The sequence below is a fragment of the Orbicella faveolata genome, unplaced genomic scaffold (assembly GCF_042242905.1).
Source record: "Orbicella faveolata isolate gen_17 unplaced genomic scaffold, um_ofav_v1 contig_25, whole genome shotgun sequence".
Classification (NCBI taxonomy): domain Eukaryota; kingdom Metazoa; phylum Cnidaria; class Anthozoa; order Scleractinia; family Merulinidae; genus Orbicella; species Orbicella faveolata.
The window spans coordinates 11,664,598-11,682,826 of record NW_028301553.1 but is presented as its reverse complement, the minus strand read 5'-3'; the positions used below and the strand labels follow the sequence as shown (position 1 = coordinate 11,682,826).

At 40.5% G+C, this 18,229-nt stretch overlaps 1 pseudogene across 1 annotated transcript; it reads left to right on the top strand.

Annotated features, from left to right (window-relative positions):
- The first annotated feature begins 238 nt into the window (after nt 1–238).
- Nucleotides 239–13,847, top strand: LOC110041105 (scavenger receptor cysteine-rich domain-containing protein DMBT1-like; annotated as a pseudogene). Its single transcript, XR_016208834.1, has 10 exons — nt 239–753; nt 1,892–2,245; nt 2,869–2,904; nt 4,608–4,973; nt 6,568–6,663; nt 8,680–9,384; nt 10,024–10,383; nt 11,107–11,329; nt 11,567–11,835; nt 12,993–13,847. The product of XR_016208834.1 is annotated as a scavenger receptor cysteine-rich domain-containing protein DMBT1-like (transcript).
- The last annotated feature ends 4,382 nt before the right edge of the window (nt 13,848–18,229 follow it).

Here is an 18,229-nt window from a genome sequence, read left to right as displayed (position 1 = left end):
GAAATCGTTCTTACAGGATTAGAAGATTACTGATGTGAGCAAAACATACGTTAATCAGCAAGGCTATTTGAAGAGTGAAAATAAGGAAACTTTTAATTCTCAGTATTCCGTTAAATGAAGTCACGGTTTGTTCTTTCAATGAGCAAAATGGTGGATGTAATCCACCTGCATAATTATCATATTTTGCTTGTGTTTAGGAGATACACTGTAAAACACATAATCAAAGCGGAATGTACAATATCAAATATCATTTACCACAAAAGAAAGCAAATAATCAACACGCAATGGGGTCTTTTGTTGTTCTACGCTCTGATTCAGTGACGTTTTGGGCGCATCACACATGCAGGAAACCTTTTTGATTAACATAGCATTTGCCAGTTCACGCTTGATACACTTTCAAGTTCCTGCTTTATGTGTAGTGTTATTATTCAAAACATTCTGTGATGACCATTTGAGTCGCAGCGATCCCGGAGTCTCTTGACAAAGAAAACTCGACGCAGGCGAACCATGCTTAGGAAATTCTAGAACGTTTGGCTTTTGAGTTTATGATCGAACAGAACCGCAGGCGGAACGTTTTTTGCGAGCGAGTTTGTGGATGCTGTTATCAGCTGAAAGATGCATCGCCATCAAACGGAGTGTCGTAGTTGGTCACGAGTGTCTGGGAAATGACCGCGCGGAGAATGTTTCTAAAGTTTCTCATCGTCGGTGTTCTTTTTATGCCATTTTTAACCCAAGCAGAAGCAAATATTGAAGGTATGTATGGATTTTAAGATATACCAAATACGCTTGTGTGTATTGGGAAAATTTATTCACGCTAATAGTACAAGCTGAAGTGTTAGTTAGCCATAGATTGTCGACCTTCAATTTCCTTTACATCTTTAACCTTTAAACATATAAAGCAACACTTGTCTTTTTGGTGTTTTGTAAAACGCCAAAAGGACGAACTTCTTTCAAAATTTGCAGATGTACTTCACAAATCATTATCGCATCAGACTAACAACATTGGAAATGCCAAAGCGTGGCAGGTATTCCCGGCAGTTTTCATTTTTTAAACGAGGAAATGCTTGAGACCCAAAACCGAACAAACACTTCCAAACAGACAATAATTTTGAAAGCATGTTAGTGTTAATCTGTCAGCATGCTTTGCATTCTTAATTCTGACTAATATATCTATCTGAATTAACCTTGAGGCAGTTAAGAATTGTCTACCATGAGATACTTTTGCTTATCTGTTCTGAATGGCGACTCGCTTTATCTCGTTGGCGTGTGTTTTGATCTAAATCCACCCACATGTCATAAACCAATTCAGTGCATTCATAGATAAAAGTTTGGGAAGGGTCTTTTATCCTTCAATTAATTCACATCTAAACAAAGTCACTGTGGACACAAACAATTGAATTATGACCTGAGGCAGAACACTCAACAGGCGTCAAACTTATTATGCTCATGCAAATTGTACCGGAATTACTGATATAATTCACTTTATGGCGCCAAAGACAGTTCTGGAGTTTTCAGTGAGCTAACCTTCGCCAATACTAACATGTCAAGACAAAAGATAAGTCAACTGTGAAGAACAAGTTATTTTAATGTACTCGCTAACTTGAATAACATTGTTTTTGGACCCTCACTGGTCACGTTCTCGTTCCCAGACCCTCGTTTAGGTTTGGTCACGTGATCTGCGAAACCTTCAACGACATTTCAAAAAACGTGTAGCACTGGGGACGAGAATGGACATTATTCTCGCGCAACCTCTTATTAATTCGCAGTATCATGCAGCTACATATCCTTGAACAGGTCCCTCTAAGGGCTTCCTGGAGAGATTTTGTAAGGGTTCACAATTAAACAATGGTTATTATGTATCTAGAAACACGTCTTTTTGGTTATGTTCCAGTTTGTTCTCCATCGAATACAAACATTGTCATTGACGCGCGGGTGCCCGGTGAAATTTCAACACCTGAATTCCCGGATGGCTCACGCGACACTTCCTGTAGCTGGAAAATACAAGCACTAGAAAATTTCCGACTGGAAATCACGATCAAGGAACTGAAGCTAACTGGGATCGATGACTATTTAATAATCCGTGATGGTGCTGAAGCCAGTAGTCCTCTGATTGGGAAGTATGGCCCCTGTGCAAGTGGCTCGCTTAAACTTTTTAGCAGTGGAAATTTTGCTTTTCTCCAAATGGTGTCATCTGTCTTCACGGTGAATGACAAGCTACAAATCGCATTCAAGCCAACTGACCCTGGTAAATAAATACCATACCATTTCTAAATTATATTTAGAGAGGAAGCCACATCAGCCTAATAGAGCTGGTTTTCGTGCGAGTCCTCTGACCTGATCGAATTCGAATTTGGCAATGTTGGTTTTTGTGGATGGAGGAAAACCGGAGAACCCGAAAACCCTCAGGGCAAGGCGAGAACCAACAACAAACTCAACCCACATGTGTCGAACCAGGAACACATTGGTGGGTGGCGACTGCTCTCACCACTGGGCCATACTTACTCTCCAGTGGTAAGGGTAATGCAGGCAATTATAGATGTATTTAATGGCCTTTACACCTCTCCACGCGTATGGACATTTTTTAATTAATCCCCTGGATTCTGGCTGACTTGGACAACACCGTGTATAAAATTAGAGTTTTTCTTAGCAAGTCCAGAGGATCAAGCGGAATCTAAAGTACACACGGATTACTGCTGCAAAAACAGCACACGAGACAAAAGCCCTATGTCCATACCTACTTGAATATCTTCCACCAAGTTTGTTTGGGAACTTGCTGTTATTTAGTCATTCATTAGTACACTGCTGTTTTCCCTCGGGTTTGTGATAAATTTGGCGCTCAAGCATAGTTTCCTTTTTATTTCTTTACAGACGACATTGATTGCTCGAATGGAGAAAATCCGTCAAGTAAGTTTCAACGCCCTTCAGTAGATAAAATGATGGTTTATCCCACGATCTTCTACTTAAGAAATAGAAAACATGTACCGTGTTTCTGTCGAGTTTTAGTATAAATCTACTAGCGTTCTATCACGAATGCTGTACTCTGATTGGCTACGCTACTCACTATCTATTCTGTGATAGATAGTGAGTAGCGTAACAGTTTGCCCTTGTTAACAAAATGACGGCCGCCTCTTGGCGTTTTCAAAGTGTCTGTGAAGACGATTTAGATAAAGTTCTGAGCGACTAGCAGATTTATACTAAGACAATTAGATTATTCCTCTCGATTTCTATCGCGTGATAGTTGACTAGGACTGCGCCCTCGCCAACTATTTAACAATTAGATTATGAGTTCGAGATTTCTATGAGGTGATAGTTGATGATGCCGAAGGCCGAATCAACTATCACCTCATAGAAATCGAAATCGAAATCGAAATCGTTTCCAATTATTTCTTGACGTATTATTAAACTTTGTGACGGAAAAAGATCGCTCGGATTGAATTTTCATTTAAAATTGAAGTTATGTGCGCGCGCATCAGTTTTTTCAATAATTTCAACTTTTTTAAAAGTCAAGAAAGCGTAAATGTCCTTCGTTTAGACTTTTCAGGAATTTATTTATCCATTTGCATCAAAATTTTTTTCCAAAACCTTGGAAAAACGAACAAAACGTCGTCATTCCCTAGACGACCTCCAACCACTGCACCCTAATGGCTGATAGTGTTCAATGGCTCAGCCAATCAAATTACAGCATTTGCATTAGTATACTAGTAGAATTCTGCTAACACGCGATAGAAATCTCGAACTCATAATCTAGTTGTTTAATAGAAACACGATTTTTAACCAATCAGCGCGCGTATTTTCTGAGGACTGTTTTCTAAACTTGTATGGAGAAAGGTCGTCATTATACCGTTTTTACTTGAGCCATAGAGCACTTTTTTTCCGTGTTTACATAGCCTCATCTAAACACGAGGAGGGTTGGGAGAATTCGAGAGTTCTCCCAATCCCCCGAGCGTTTAGATGAGGCTATGAAAACACGGGAAAAGTGCTTTATTGCTTTTATAAAATAATTCTCAAAAATACGCGCGAATCCAAAACGTCACAACCATATTTACATACTCTCATCTAAACAGAAAAATTGCCGGCGTTTCAGAGCAAATGAAGGAGAAACCACAAATGTACGTGTTCATGACTTTTCCTTTTATCATACTGAAACACCATGAGCTTCAATAAAACAGCGGCAAACTGGCGCTGTCCATAAAGACCATCTAATATCACCCATAATACCTTTCGGCATTGTCGCCAACGCTTTGTAGGGCAAACTTTCCCAAAACAGCTGTATACATTTGACGTGAAAACAAACTGTTGCATCATTCATATCTGAGGCAATTTGCACACTTTTTGTGACATTCCGTCACGTGCAGAACGCCTAGACGGTTTTTATTATCTTTAAATATTCAAAAACAAAGAAACAAACGAACATAGAATAGAGATCATTCACGGGTTACAAACATTGACCGCGAATAAACTACAGGAGTCAAAAAAAAATACCGGATCACCAAGCCAAGTTTGAAATAAACGCCGAAGGCGTTAACACGAGATAATAAGTAATCATGAAATTTCCTGCCGAAGTCGAGGAGTACTTTTTGATACGGTCTGTTCTGTTTTATATTTAGATTTGTGTGGCCTCAACACCTATCTAAGAGAACCGTCAGGTGTCGTAAGCAGCCCAAACTTTCCAAACAACTATGGCGCAAGCAGAAATTGTTTGTGGACAATCATTGCCCCTCCAGGGTACCGTGTGCAATTCACAATTCAGTGGCTAGGCATTGAAGACCATCGGTATTCCCGACCAGGGAGTTGTGGAGACGACAGCATCAGAATAAGCGAGTATCGTGGAAACTATACCAATGATGTGACTGTACTTTGTGGTTGCAAGCGCTTGTTTACGTTTGTTTCTTTCATGGAGCAAATGTGGGTGAGGTTTTCGTCCTACAAGAAAAACAACTGGCCTGGTTTCTATGCAACCTACAAAGCTCTCGGTGAGTTTTTGACAAAAGCAAATTGACGGCAAACTGTATAATTTGCATCGTAAAAACTCTTATTCTCCGGCCATTTAAACTTTACCATAAATAATATACACACTGCGGTTATATGCATGATGTTGTAAAAAAAAAAAATTTGATTAATGACTTGGCCTTTCGTAAACTACAAAAATACATCCTCAGAACTGACGGTTGGATAGAATACAATTCAATTCAAACGCTACGGAGAAAGACTGGAACCTAATTTTAAAAGAAACTTGATAAGAGTGAAAAAAGTATGTGTTAAAATCTTTTCCAGCAGACTTTAAGGGGGCTCAAAACAGTTTTCGTTTTTTTGAGAATCAGGTGCGATTCTTCTGGCTTGGAACTGTACTGTTTTGAAAGGCTGTGCTATTTTATTAAGGTAACTCTCCACTGTACCTTTCATTGTGTTTAAGTCATAATTAAGGTTGCACTGTCCTGTTGCCTAGCAACAAACCCGACCCACTTTTTACCATCAATTGTATCTATCTTGAAAACTAAGCCGGTGACCCCATATTTTTTTATAAAAAATCTGTTATTACACACAGAAGAAGAAACAGGCAAAATTATATAAAATTCTGTGGAGTAGATTTTTCCTAAACTTAAAAAAATGGTTGGAGAAATTCCACTCCACAGTTTTTTTTTAAATTTCGCGTATGCACTACGCTTTTGTTGTTGAATATTTTTTGCATTTAAAGCGTAGGGTCACCAGATCAGTTTTTGAGATATTAGCTTCGTGGATAAGGTATTTTTCGCGCGCGTTCTACGCGCAAATTAAAAGCTCGACTTTGCAAGATCACCCCTTGCGCACGCGTGAAGGCGGTCCGCTGATCAGTAAAGCCCGCGATTCCCAGGCGAATAAACGCGAATCACGCGAATAGTGTTTTCTTTTTCTCCGTTGTCGTTAGCAGCATAAGCGGAAGAAGAAATGTACCATAAATACCCAAAGGTGAGACTAGCCAAGTAGAAAGAACGAAGAAAACATGAAGAGTAGTTTTATTCCTGCTGTTTTCTAGATTGATAACCAGCGCGATCGATTGCAACATCAACAGCACAATTTTCGTTTACGTTCCAGCACAACGGTATAAGATGATGTTTTTTCCTTTGAAATTGCCTGACGGATGGATTTTTTCGAAGGTAAAAATAACTGATAACGCAAACAGCGTACTAAACTTGGCGGAAACAAAGTTTTACGAAGTAGGCCTCGTGCCGCCATGTTTGTTTTGATTTTTGTAAACTTTAAATCTCGCGCGCTATCTCGCGACCCCTCGGGTGATCGCGTAATGCCTTGCCCTTAAGTGCGCGCTAGATCTCAGGCGTCTCACGGAAATATTACTGTTTTGAGCCACCTTAAAAAGGTTTGTATATTATCAGTTTTTCACCGCTGTCATTTCTTGTTCTGTACGTTAATTTAATGGCCACTTTAGTTCTAGAAAAAGTGAATAGGATTTACATCCACATCAATCTACAACTACACGTCCATTGGTAATTTGCAAAGTGACTAACCCATCACCGCAGATATTGAAAAAGGGATTGCTCGAATTGCCGTCTTTTTTGTTTTTCCTCTCAGCTCCTGAAGAATGCCCGGCAGGTAAGAGCAATTGCTCGCTAACAAGCACTGTTGTAGTTGGTTTCGATGCACAAGGGCAGGTCTGCAGAACCTTAGGTAAGTGTTTGTTAGCAATGCGAAGTCGAGGCATTCTGCTATACGACTATGCTTTTTTTCCCGTACACTGCGTACCTTACACTGTATACATAAACTTTAAATTTCATAATTTTCGCAACGATAAATAAGACCTTTAATTTATTGCAGGGGTATTGATGGGTTTGGCATGACTTACAAAAATGCCACAATAACTACGTAGTAAACTAAACCTTATGGCAATACTATCGCGAACTCCCTTAGACAAGTAAAATTACCGTAGGTTCTTACAATCCAGTCTCAACTAGAGGTCTGTAACTGTGAGGGGTATCGAATGGTCCCATTCAATTTAAAAGTGAGTTGCTCGCAAAAATTACATGAGTAATTGCTTGCTCCTGCTCGCAAAATTTTTGCAGCTGCTCGCATGCTCGGATTCTCGTTAAAATGTATTCAATTCCCGTATGGAAAAACTGGGAAACATTGGGGAAGCATGCACGCGCTATGAATGTTTCTTGAAACATGTTTCCTCGTTTTGCTAACGTTTTATTGAAAGTGGCACAAAAGGCACCCGCAAAGGTAGACTAAGATAAAGATTACAGCTAGCGGGAAATTTACGAAGTGCTCGCTGCCCGCCATCTGTATTTTCTAAAGTGCTCGCTGCTCGCAAGACAAACTTGATCACTGCTCGTGCCAGCAAAAATAAACGCGCTGCCCGCATGCTCGCAAATGCTCGTAAAGACCATTCGATACCCCTACTGTGGCCAATGCTTGCCTTTAATGTACAATTTTTGACACGTTATGGAGTTGGAGCACTTCTAGCAAAAAATCAGCAAATCTAGGGGTAAGTCTCTCAAACAGGATTCAAACCGTTTTTCTTCCCATTGCCCTCATGGTTTCTTAGAATTTCAAACAACGGTCACTAACATTAAACTAAACAGATATCTTTGCCAAGTTCATCAGAGCAAAAAATATTACTGAGGAAAATAGTCTGGAAGAAAAATTGCACTTAATGCCACTTTCTAGTTTGCAAAGCATGTCCGTCATGACAGCGCGTCTTGTTGAAGCAAACAGCGTCAACTCGAGTTTTCTATTTTCTGTGTATGGGTTATTGACCAAGTGTGAGGTCAAGATGGCTGGATATTGGCCAAGTTCTTTTTTTGCGTGTTTATGGACCGAGACGGAGTCGAGGTCCATAAACACGCAGAAAAAGAACGAGGCCTATATCCAGCCATCTTGACCAAACAAGCTTAGTCAATAAAGGATTTATTATGTGGCTTTCGGGAAATTTTTCTTGCGGGACACGGCGGGTAGTCCCGAGCGGGCAAGATAGCTCCATCTTGGCCGCTCGGGTAGCCAATCACAACGCAGGATTTGATTCATCTTGCCCGCTCACGGTGCTAGCCATATAATAAAAACAATTATTATACGGCTGTCTCAAAAGGACTGGGAACTACCGAGTTCACGAATTTGATTGGCTGAAATCGATATTGACCGCGGTCTAGATTTTCCCATCTAGACCGACATCTAGACCGGTTTCATTTTGCGTTGAAAAAGTAGCAAACTAAAATACAAAAATATTCACCGTTTTCTTTTATTTTCTTCTCAATCATTTATGAAAGTGCCAAAAAGCCTGATGACCAAAAAAAAAAAAAAAAAGCAAAGAGGACGAGCAAATTTCGGCAGGTTTAAGTTAAGCTCATCTCCGTTTGCAAGCAAAATGTTAGCAAACCAGTTACATCAAACGAATTAAAGTTTTCTTTTTTGCCATATAATAAACATCTTATTAACCGAGCTAAGTCGGTCTGTATGGGGTGCGTTCGGTCTGTACTCACGACCTCGGTCAAGATTCTCCCATACAGACCTCGTGCTCGGTTAATAAGAGCTAAATAATGAATGTACCCGCACCTATCTCAGTGGTGACTGGGTGTCACATAAGGCCTCGGGGAATTTATTTCTACCGTTGTATAATCTCAAGGATGTATCAATAAATTTAGTTTGATGACATTTTTCTTCTCTCTACTTTAACCTTTTTATTCAAAGCAAAGACTACTACAAAAGTGACAAATCAAGAGACAAATTCGCCACTGCCAAGCTCTGTGAAAACATTAGCAAGGTTAGGGAGTCTAACAAGCACCCCAGCGTTGGAAATCACAGCAACCGTGCATCTGACATTTTCTGAGAGTAATAGACGGTATTCAAACACTTCCTCCCCTCAGAAGACCACAGCAGTGGAGACAAAGAAGTAAGGGACTGTTTCTTCATTGACAGTCTCGCCCACGTTGATTCTTCCAATAGTCAACGCCAGTGTAGGAAGAATAGTACATTCAAGTGAAGTTATAACGCTTACATCCGTGTCTTTGCTGAGATCAAACACTTTGGAACTTGCTACCTCTGTCACTAGTTCATCAAGTTTTCCGAAACAAACTCTTATTCAAGCTAGACGCTCTTTTGCTACGGCCGAGGACAGCAACGGTATACGGTCTCCCATTGGCCAAATTAAAACTCCAAGGGATGCTATCACGTCTACCGGAACAGCAAGTTACGTCATAGGAACCAAAAATACAGCACCTGTAGTTCCAACAAGTTCTTTAGCTCGAGCGGACCATGTTATTTCTACAAGTAAACCCGAAGATTTTTCCAGCGAGGGTATTAGTATGAAGCCAAGCAAAGCAAGTAAGGAGACCCCCTGTGGTCCACAAACAACGCCAGTGGAGCGGCCTACCACACAGTACATTCCAGTCACCGGTACAGACAATCCTTTGATAAGTAAAAATGAAAATTGGCTATCATTATTACTTTGTTGTTCGACTTAATCTCGAGAAGTTTTGAATATCCAGATAATGGAATTGTTTTGAGATATGTATACATGCAAGAATGTTGTTGGGCTAGAGCCATTGAGGGTCTGGATACCTTTAGTCATGCATCTTGACTCTGAAGATATCCAGCGCCCAGGTTGATAAATTTCACAGTCTTTGTTATGACTAACTCTCTAACTGGGTCAAACTACTTGTCACTGCTGGCAAAGCTAAAACAGGAAAAGTAAAAAGCCGTGGTTGGCTTTCCCGGTTGGCGGTAAACTCCACTTCCCGCAGCATGTATCAAGTATTTCTACTCACCGCCCCCACCCCCGCCCTTTCTTTTCCCCCTGGCTTTGATGCTTGTACATTGCAACGTTCTTCCCAACATTTCATTCAGTAGTGCCCATTTACACACAGCTGGGTGAAGACAGAAGCTCTGTTTGATTAAAGAGTCTAACCGATACACCCAGCACAATGATTGTTAGCTCGGCCCTTCTTTATTCGTTAAGATGCGAATCTCACTCTAGAATACTTTCCCTGCAAGGCATACCGTAGCTAACCTCTTGCGTGTTGTTTTAATTATCAGGATTAGAAGTGAAATGCACTCACTATGCCATGGAGGTAACAATATCGCGATTCCTGCGACCTCATCTAGTTATCAGTTCACTTCACCTTCAAGATCCAGCATGCAAGGTGTCTTTCATCAATGACACGCATGCTCTCTTGAGTGCTCCGCTGGATGGGTGCGGCACACAGCAAAAGACTTTAGGGGACTATTTCATTTACTTCAACACCATGACAGGGGACGAGAAGTCTTCGAAATCGAGTGCTGAAATTACAAGGAAAGGAAGGTTGAAGTTTGAGTTCCAGTGTTCGTTTAAAAAGCTTCATGTGCTGTCCATTGTCTCGTATTCACCGAGACGAAAGGCACTCCTTACTTCCGATGGTAAGTATGGAATGATTTACAGCAGGAATAAGAAAACATTATGTTCGAAAGTGTGTGCTTCAGGCCGCACCTCCATAACTGTACTCGACTGAAACACAGAGATGCATGCAGGTAGCAGGAGCAGTTGAGTAATGATGGTACAGGCAAATAGAATTTACAGAGCGCGTGACTTCCCTTTCTTGTTCTCGCAAAAAAACTTAAAACTTAATTTTGTCAGGTTCCATGAAATGCGTCTGTCGTCATTTCGTAGCTCCCCTTTTTGTACCAAAATTCTATTGTCTCTCACGCTTGCATCCTTGTATGAAGATTTGCTCCTCTTGAATGCAGCTAAGACACTTCTGCTCTTCAATCGCTCCATCGTCTGATCTTATTTTAAATCAGGGAAGCGGCGTGGTCGGGTATTTAGGGCGCCGGACTTGAAATCCGGAAGTCGCGAGTTCAAGTCCGCTCTAACCACTAAGTTGGAGTTGTTTTGTGAGCTGGTCTATAGACCCGAGTTCAACTCCTCGATCGGTCCCGCTTGTGAATCGGCAACTGATCTGACTCCCGCCAGTTGGGAGCCTACTATGTTTATTCGACAGAGAAACATTTCTTTCTTTCAGTTTAAGTGGCATGCCTGTGAACTAGCTAGTTGTAGCTAAGCGCATTGATCACTGTAAACATTTAACATTTTTTAAAGTCATTTCATGATTATAAATATTTTAAAACCGTTTACCTTTGCAGATGGCGTTGGTAACTTTACCTTTGAAATGGACATGTTCAAGGATCCCAAATATGACATAGTCGTTAACCAATACCCTGTTACAGTGCATTCTGGCCAGCGGATGTATTTTCAGGTGAATGTCAAGTCACGTGATCGGAGTCTGCTGACCTTTCTCGAAGAATGCTGGGTAACACCAACGCCAGACCCACGTGACCAAACAACACATATACTCATCAAACAAGGGTACGTTCGTGAAATGGAACTGTAGTAATAAAATATTTACCAGGTGGAATTAATAGCGGTTAAAAGAAAAAACAAACCTCTCTACGATATGGTCATAGACTAGGGTTATGATGGAGGCTGGCTGACAACGTGATTTGCAGTTTAACGAAGATAAGGAAAGTTTGCCAATGAATGGCAGTAAACGTTTCTTAGAAATCTAGAGTCGAAATCCCACAACTTTATTTTTCTTTTCTTTAGCTGCTCCCTCGATGCGTCATTGCACTACGTCTACAAGAAGTCATCTGTGCAAAAGTTCAATTTTCGAGCGTTTCGCTTCCGCGACGTGGTCTCCAAGCGACTATATGTGCACTGTAAAGTAGTGACGTGCCGGCGGTCCGACATTGGGTCTGTGTGCGACCGAGGATGCAAGAAAGACAGGAGGCACAGGAGAGAGACTAAGAGGTTGATTATGGACAAAGACGTGTTTTTATCCTTGGGACCAGTTAGATTTCAAGATCAAGGTGAAGGTTAGTATGAATAGAGAATCATTTTCGTTGTTGTTATTCATGCTGTCAAGCTGAATCAGCAATGAAGAAGAGGTGAGCTTACACAATAGTGTACCTCTTTCACGAACCGTTCCATACTTGAAGGCAAATAATGATCCCTTTGATGCGATGCAACTTCAGTTCTGAAAGAGCTCTGCGAAAGATGTGCCGCTGCAATGTAGCTCAAAGCAAACTACGCGGACGACGACGGCAACGAGAACATCACGTGACGAAAGGTTTAACGAGCAAAACAACAGGTGTGCACGTGCGTTATAAATATTTGTACATTTCTTTGCCGTTTTATGCAAAACAACAAGGTAAAATGACCACTTTCTGCGTGGTCTGAGCCCTGGGGGAGGGGGGGGGGAGTACTCCCTTATATGGGCTATATAGGTATGTGCGGCCCTAAAGGGTATGGTTTTTCAGCCGTTTTGGTCATAAATAGGGCATCGATTTTGGCCATTTTGGTTATAAATAGGGTACGGTTTTTGCACTCTAGTCTTGAATTGGGTATGTTTTTTAGATGAAGCTACTTTTTCAACTTTATCGATAAGGCAATCAATAACAGCCCATCATAAACTATGTTTAGGGAAACTGTGCCAGCCGTAACGGTAATCCAATTTTTTTGCCAGGTCATAAATAGGATAGGGAAAATCACAGATTTTGGTCATAAATAGGGTAAAGCTTTTGGGAAGTGGACCGTACACCCCCACCCAATTTTTCTGGAAGTACCCCCCCGGGAATCTGAGAAAGGCGAACGACGATGGCTAATTTTTCGTATTTCCATTTGGAATTGAACGCTGTCATTGCATATTTAGCCTAAGAACGTTGGCATACTGAACAGAGCTACAAAATCGTGAATATCGCTGGTAAAATAAAAATCCATTTTTGACTAGACGTCGACCTCGGCATCGGTGTTGTTGTTGCCTAAGGTCCCGAATGATGACCACTCTGAGCCCGACCGTACGTTCTCCTGTGACCGTTTCAATTTATATTAACCGCAACTATTTCGAAATTTTCATTAATAAAGTTATTGCAAATCAGTTTAAAATCGAGAACTCATTAAAGTAGAAGTGTCATGGAGAAATTTTCATGCTTTTTTTTATCTTTTTTTTTTATTTCTGCTTTGTATTCAACAGAATCTCACGAGCCCTCTGTGTATGTTAAAGCTCTACCTTGGGCGTTGGGCGCTCTGGCTCTCATCTTAGTTATTGCAGTAATAGTAGTAATCCTCAGAAGGCGAAACCTGCGCGGAAACAAAAACAAAACCTGGATTTTGCTAGCCACAAGAGAACACGGTGTCAAGGAAGGAAAGCCAAAAGACCAGTTACAAACACCACAAGCGGAAATGTAACTTGGTGATGAACAACAATGCGTCGAATCGCATGTGATAGATTATTTAAATAGAGTTAAATTATAAAGTAAAAATATTGAATAAGCATATTTCAGTAATCGAAAGTTTAGAAAAATGTAAACTCTTTGAGCAGCTACAGACGTGGAAAAGTGACCATTGGTGTTGACACTTCTTCATGTAAAGCCGAACAGAACATATCTAAAGCATAACAATCGCATTTTCCTTGACAGGAAGACGGAAGCTGCATCCTGCGCCGTGTAGGACTAAAGCAATTCTGATTTGTTTTGAATTAAGTAGGATTATGTAAATTAAATAGCTAGTCATCTTTGTTCGATCCTTTAAGGTCGCTTTGATGACGAACAATATATCCTAACTTGAATTTTCTATTGGATAAATGAAGAGATGAATTACTCAGTTTTGTAAGATTTTTAAGCCTTGAACGAGAGTTGAACCCCGTTATCTTCAAGATACTGATTAGACGCAGTAGTCACAGAGCCATCGGGACCATTGGTACGCAAGTTGAGTTGTAAACTGCATGTACCGGGTACTTATGCGCGACACACACCTTTAAAGAGAGGTTTCGGCACAATAAAATAAATCGGGGAATGTCCTCGAAGATTGCGTGACTGAAATTCAAAAATTTTGTCGCATGATTAAACAATGAAAAACCTTCATATCTCTCTCAGAGATACGAATTAATAATCGATAAGTCCAGATCTGCTTTTATTTTCCAGAAAAATCGCAAAGCCTTTAACCGGCGCGAACTAGCTGGCGAGCAGGCTCACGTGGGAGCACAAGCGCGCGCGGCATAGCCGCGAGCGCGAAATCGAGCAAGTGACCTTCTTGGCGCCTCTTCACCAGACTCCTTCCCGCCGAATCCCTTTGCTCTTCGCCGCTCGCGCGCGTGACTCAAAGGTGAGCCTGTTCGTAGGCTAGGCGCGAACCACCATCAAATTTCGGAAATTAGTGCGCCGATTCACAGTAAAAGAACTTCGCTTCTAAAAATTTCAAAAAAAAGTCAAGTTTTTTTAAAGTTTGGATGGAGTTTGGTTGATTTTTCAAATCTAAAACCCCAATTGTTCAGTTTATTCTGAATTCGCGGCGCGTGTTTGAAATAAACAAAATGTCATTATTTAAAATATTAATTTGGAGCAATTTTTTAAGAAATAATGGACCTTTTCGGCGATACGGCGGCCAGTTTGAATTGTATTGTTTTAAATTGCTTTTACGGGATGCCCAGGGGCAAATTAGTATGTATTTGCCCCCTCGGCATCCCATAATAGCCATTAGAAACAATACAATTCAAAATGGCCGCCGCATCGCCGAAATGGTCCATTTTCTTACGCGGTGTAACTCAGAATTACCTGAGGTTACGACTGGGATAAGTGGAAATGTTCTTCGTTTCGAAGATATAATAGTAATTAGGCCATTTCCGAGTTGTCTTTTGCCTCTGTTTCAAAACGAGGCTTTGTGCGAAACCAATCATATAAAACTGAGTTCTGCCTACAGGTTCATTTTCATGCGTATCAAACTTGCTTTCATATGAAAGAGTTTGCACGAAGACTCGTTAAGTTTTGAAATAGAGGCACAAAGTTACTCGGAAATGACCTATTAGTATGGAGCTTTAATTACGAATCCACAACCGAGTGTCAATCGATACCCTCGATCGACATCCCAATCGATACTCGGTCGACACTCGATCGATACTTGATCAACGGTCGGTCGATATTCGGCCGGGTGTCGACCGACTCATCGATCAAAAATTGGTCGACTCTCGACCTTCTGTCGACCGAGATGTTGATGGAGCGTCGATCGAGTGTCAACCGAGGTGTCGATAGAGTGTCGATCGAGTATCGATCGAGTGTTGATCGAGGCTCGAGACACGAGAAACGGGGGGGAACGCACGTAGAATTTATGTGGAAATACACGATGGGACGCACACGCGCTGTAGTGGACAAGCAAAGCAAAGCAAGTTACAAACTATTAAATGCATGGGAGACTAAAAGTGCAAGGCTACCTTCGGAGGGTACCCACTGGAAAACCACGAAAAAACGAACGGGAAACCTATGTCAGAACGTGCGGGGGAGGGTCAGAAAAAAATTGAACGCAGAACAGAAAACGGAAGGGAAACACGTGGAATAAACAGAAAACTTGCAAATTAATGTACAAGGAAATATACCATTTAGCGCATAGGAAACGCGCAGTGTCACAAACAAGGAAGGCAAAGCGAATATAGCAGGGACCCACCGGGAAAACATTAACGAATTCATTGGAAAATATAAGGAAACAAGAACCGAAAACACCAGGCATGAATTGCACGATTCGCACAATGAATGCATAGAGTATCGAACGGGAAACACATGGGAAGGACCCACAGGGAAAGTAGGAGAGACCCCACCAGGAAACCAAGGGGTTGCGTACAGAGGAACACACAGAACAACGTTTAGCCAAACTCATGGGAAATTGAAGGGAAGTAAAGTGAATGCACGCGAAGCATATATATGGTAACTTATGACAAAATGCAAGAGGAAACCTACGGAGTAACAAATAGGCAAAGGCACTGGAAAACGTACAGCGACAGTATGGGCGGCTCGCCGGAAACTCGTCTGGTAGTGAATGGGGCTGTGTATAGCTCAAAGCAAAAGCGACGTAACGGATGAGTACGTACACGAGAAACCCACAACGAATTCACGCGTGTCGGTGAGGGAGACCCGCAGATGACTGAACGACTTTGCGTGTGTCGCAAAGCGCAGGGATTAAAAGGAGAAACGGAGCTTGCAAAGGGAAAGTAGGTGGGAACCCACAAGAGAAACCATGATTTCCAACAGAAATACCTCGATTTGTTTTAATGCCCTTCGTGAAATGACAACATCCATCAAAAAGTAATTAAGACACACAAATATCAAAATTTGAAAATCGTTTAATTTAAGTATTTTTTTACTCTTTGATTTTTTCTTTTTAGCTTGTACCTATTTATAAGCTTTGACTCGTTGGCCAGCAGGTCTTTACACGGAGATATTTAAAAGCCTGCAAAAGACTTGTAAGATTTTCAGAAAAGTTTATTTAACGAAATATGATGGCCGCGTGAATCAGTCTTAATAAATATGTTTAATTTAACGTATTACTGGTGATACAATAGCTTTGCATATAAGAATTAAATTAAAAGTCCTGAAAATATGCGGCGACGCTTTTGTCTACGATTGGTTCTAGTTTGTAATCAATATTCATGAGTACTTGTGGAATTCACTTGGTCATAGTGTGAAGACGTGGATTCATGCGCTCCTGGTGATGTCGGATCTGGTTATGTTCTTCATTCGAAGAAGATATTAAAAGCAGGACGACATAGAAGTTGTAAAATATTAATAGTGAGTGTCCGTTTTAATGGTTTTGCTCATTACCAAACCGGAACAATTTCTAGACTTTCAACCATCCTAAAGTTAAGTTGCTCCCTTCGGTCGCAATCTTCTCTGCCGAGCTGTGCATACTAGCTTCGTTCATGAGCCAGATAGTCGTAGTTTTTCAGTCACTGAGATGAAACGTTTCAGCGAAGGGTTAAGAAATAATTTTGTAATCAAGTTTGTAAGATACTTTGGCTGAATTTGTTTGATATTTTCTGTTCTCGTTACGTGTTGCTCCCGAAAAGTTGAAAACCGTTACCACGTGCAGCCGGTTAAATTCATACAAGCTTTGGTCGCTGCTTGCCCTGGTAATAGTGTATCTTGAAAATACATTTTTCCCGTGAAAAAAGCTAATATTTCTCTTATCGTCTTCTTTTTAAGGAGAGGAAATGGCCTAACGGCGAAGATGGAATTCATTGGTATGACCCGGCGAACGAAAGAAGAATTGAAATTCACGACGAGATAAGAATATTAATTTCTATAAATCTTCGATTAAAATGGTGGCAATACATTTGAAGCTTACGTTGTAAGAATTAGTTGTCGAAAGATTTATTTGTTTCGAACGACTGATATATATTTTCCATTAGTTAACCTTCGGCCGTAATTAATCTGAGATCTCGATTCTGGTAGCCACCATCTTGGTCGACATTATTTCGGGGAATATTTAAAGTGGATAAACAACGTTGAGTTTTTATGGTGGCACTACATTTGGCAACACCATCTAAATTTTTCTGATCACAACACGTAATGTGACATTAGGTGAGGGTTCTTTTTAAGCAAATGAAGATTTAATTGGCCTGTACGACAACGAAAAAAATATATTTGGCAACGACGAAATTCACTCCACAACAAATAGAGTCGCTAGAATTAAAATTATCGGGCAACATTTTACATTGTACAGAACAAATACTGAAATTATTCTGTAACAAATTTAAATTTTCTTGTTACCATTAAAATTATCTTCAAAGATTAAATTCTCATAGCAAAAAACCTCTAATTCATAATGTTATAAAGCAGAAAAATGTGAGCATAACGAAAATAACTCGTGAAATCAGCTGAATTAATCACATGAACACAGTTGTATTATGAAATTCAGTTTGTAAACAAGTTCAACACTTCTGAAACAGTTCTGTAACACGAAGATTTCCGAAGACTTCCGAAGATTTCCCAACGGTAACGAACGTTTTGGGAATGCGGAAAGCATAATATAAGGGAAATTTTTCTGAGATTAAAAACGGCATCCAAAATCATGTTATATTACCAAGATAGTAATCTTTCGCTGTAAATCGAAGCGTGTCTTGCATACTGCTGTATCACAGTTACTTTGAACTAAATTGACTTATCTTCATGATCAGGTTATTGGACATACTACACAACTCTCAGTTTTTAAAAGTGCCACCTTAAGGACAGATCAACGTTTGTTTAACCTCTAAGATATTGAAAGTTTAGGCTTCTAAGATCAATATCTGGTTTATAAAAGATGTTGAAAAAAGGTCTAAAGCAGAAAAGTATAGCGAGAGTGATCAACAAAATCATCGACCATGAGATATTGTCTTGATGTGCTACCAAATTCTCAGAACTTCAGCTAAGATCAAGTAAGGCAATAGTTAAGGAGAATTGATGT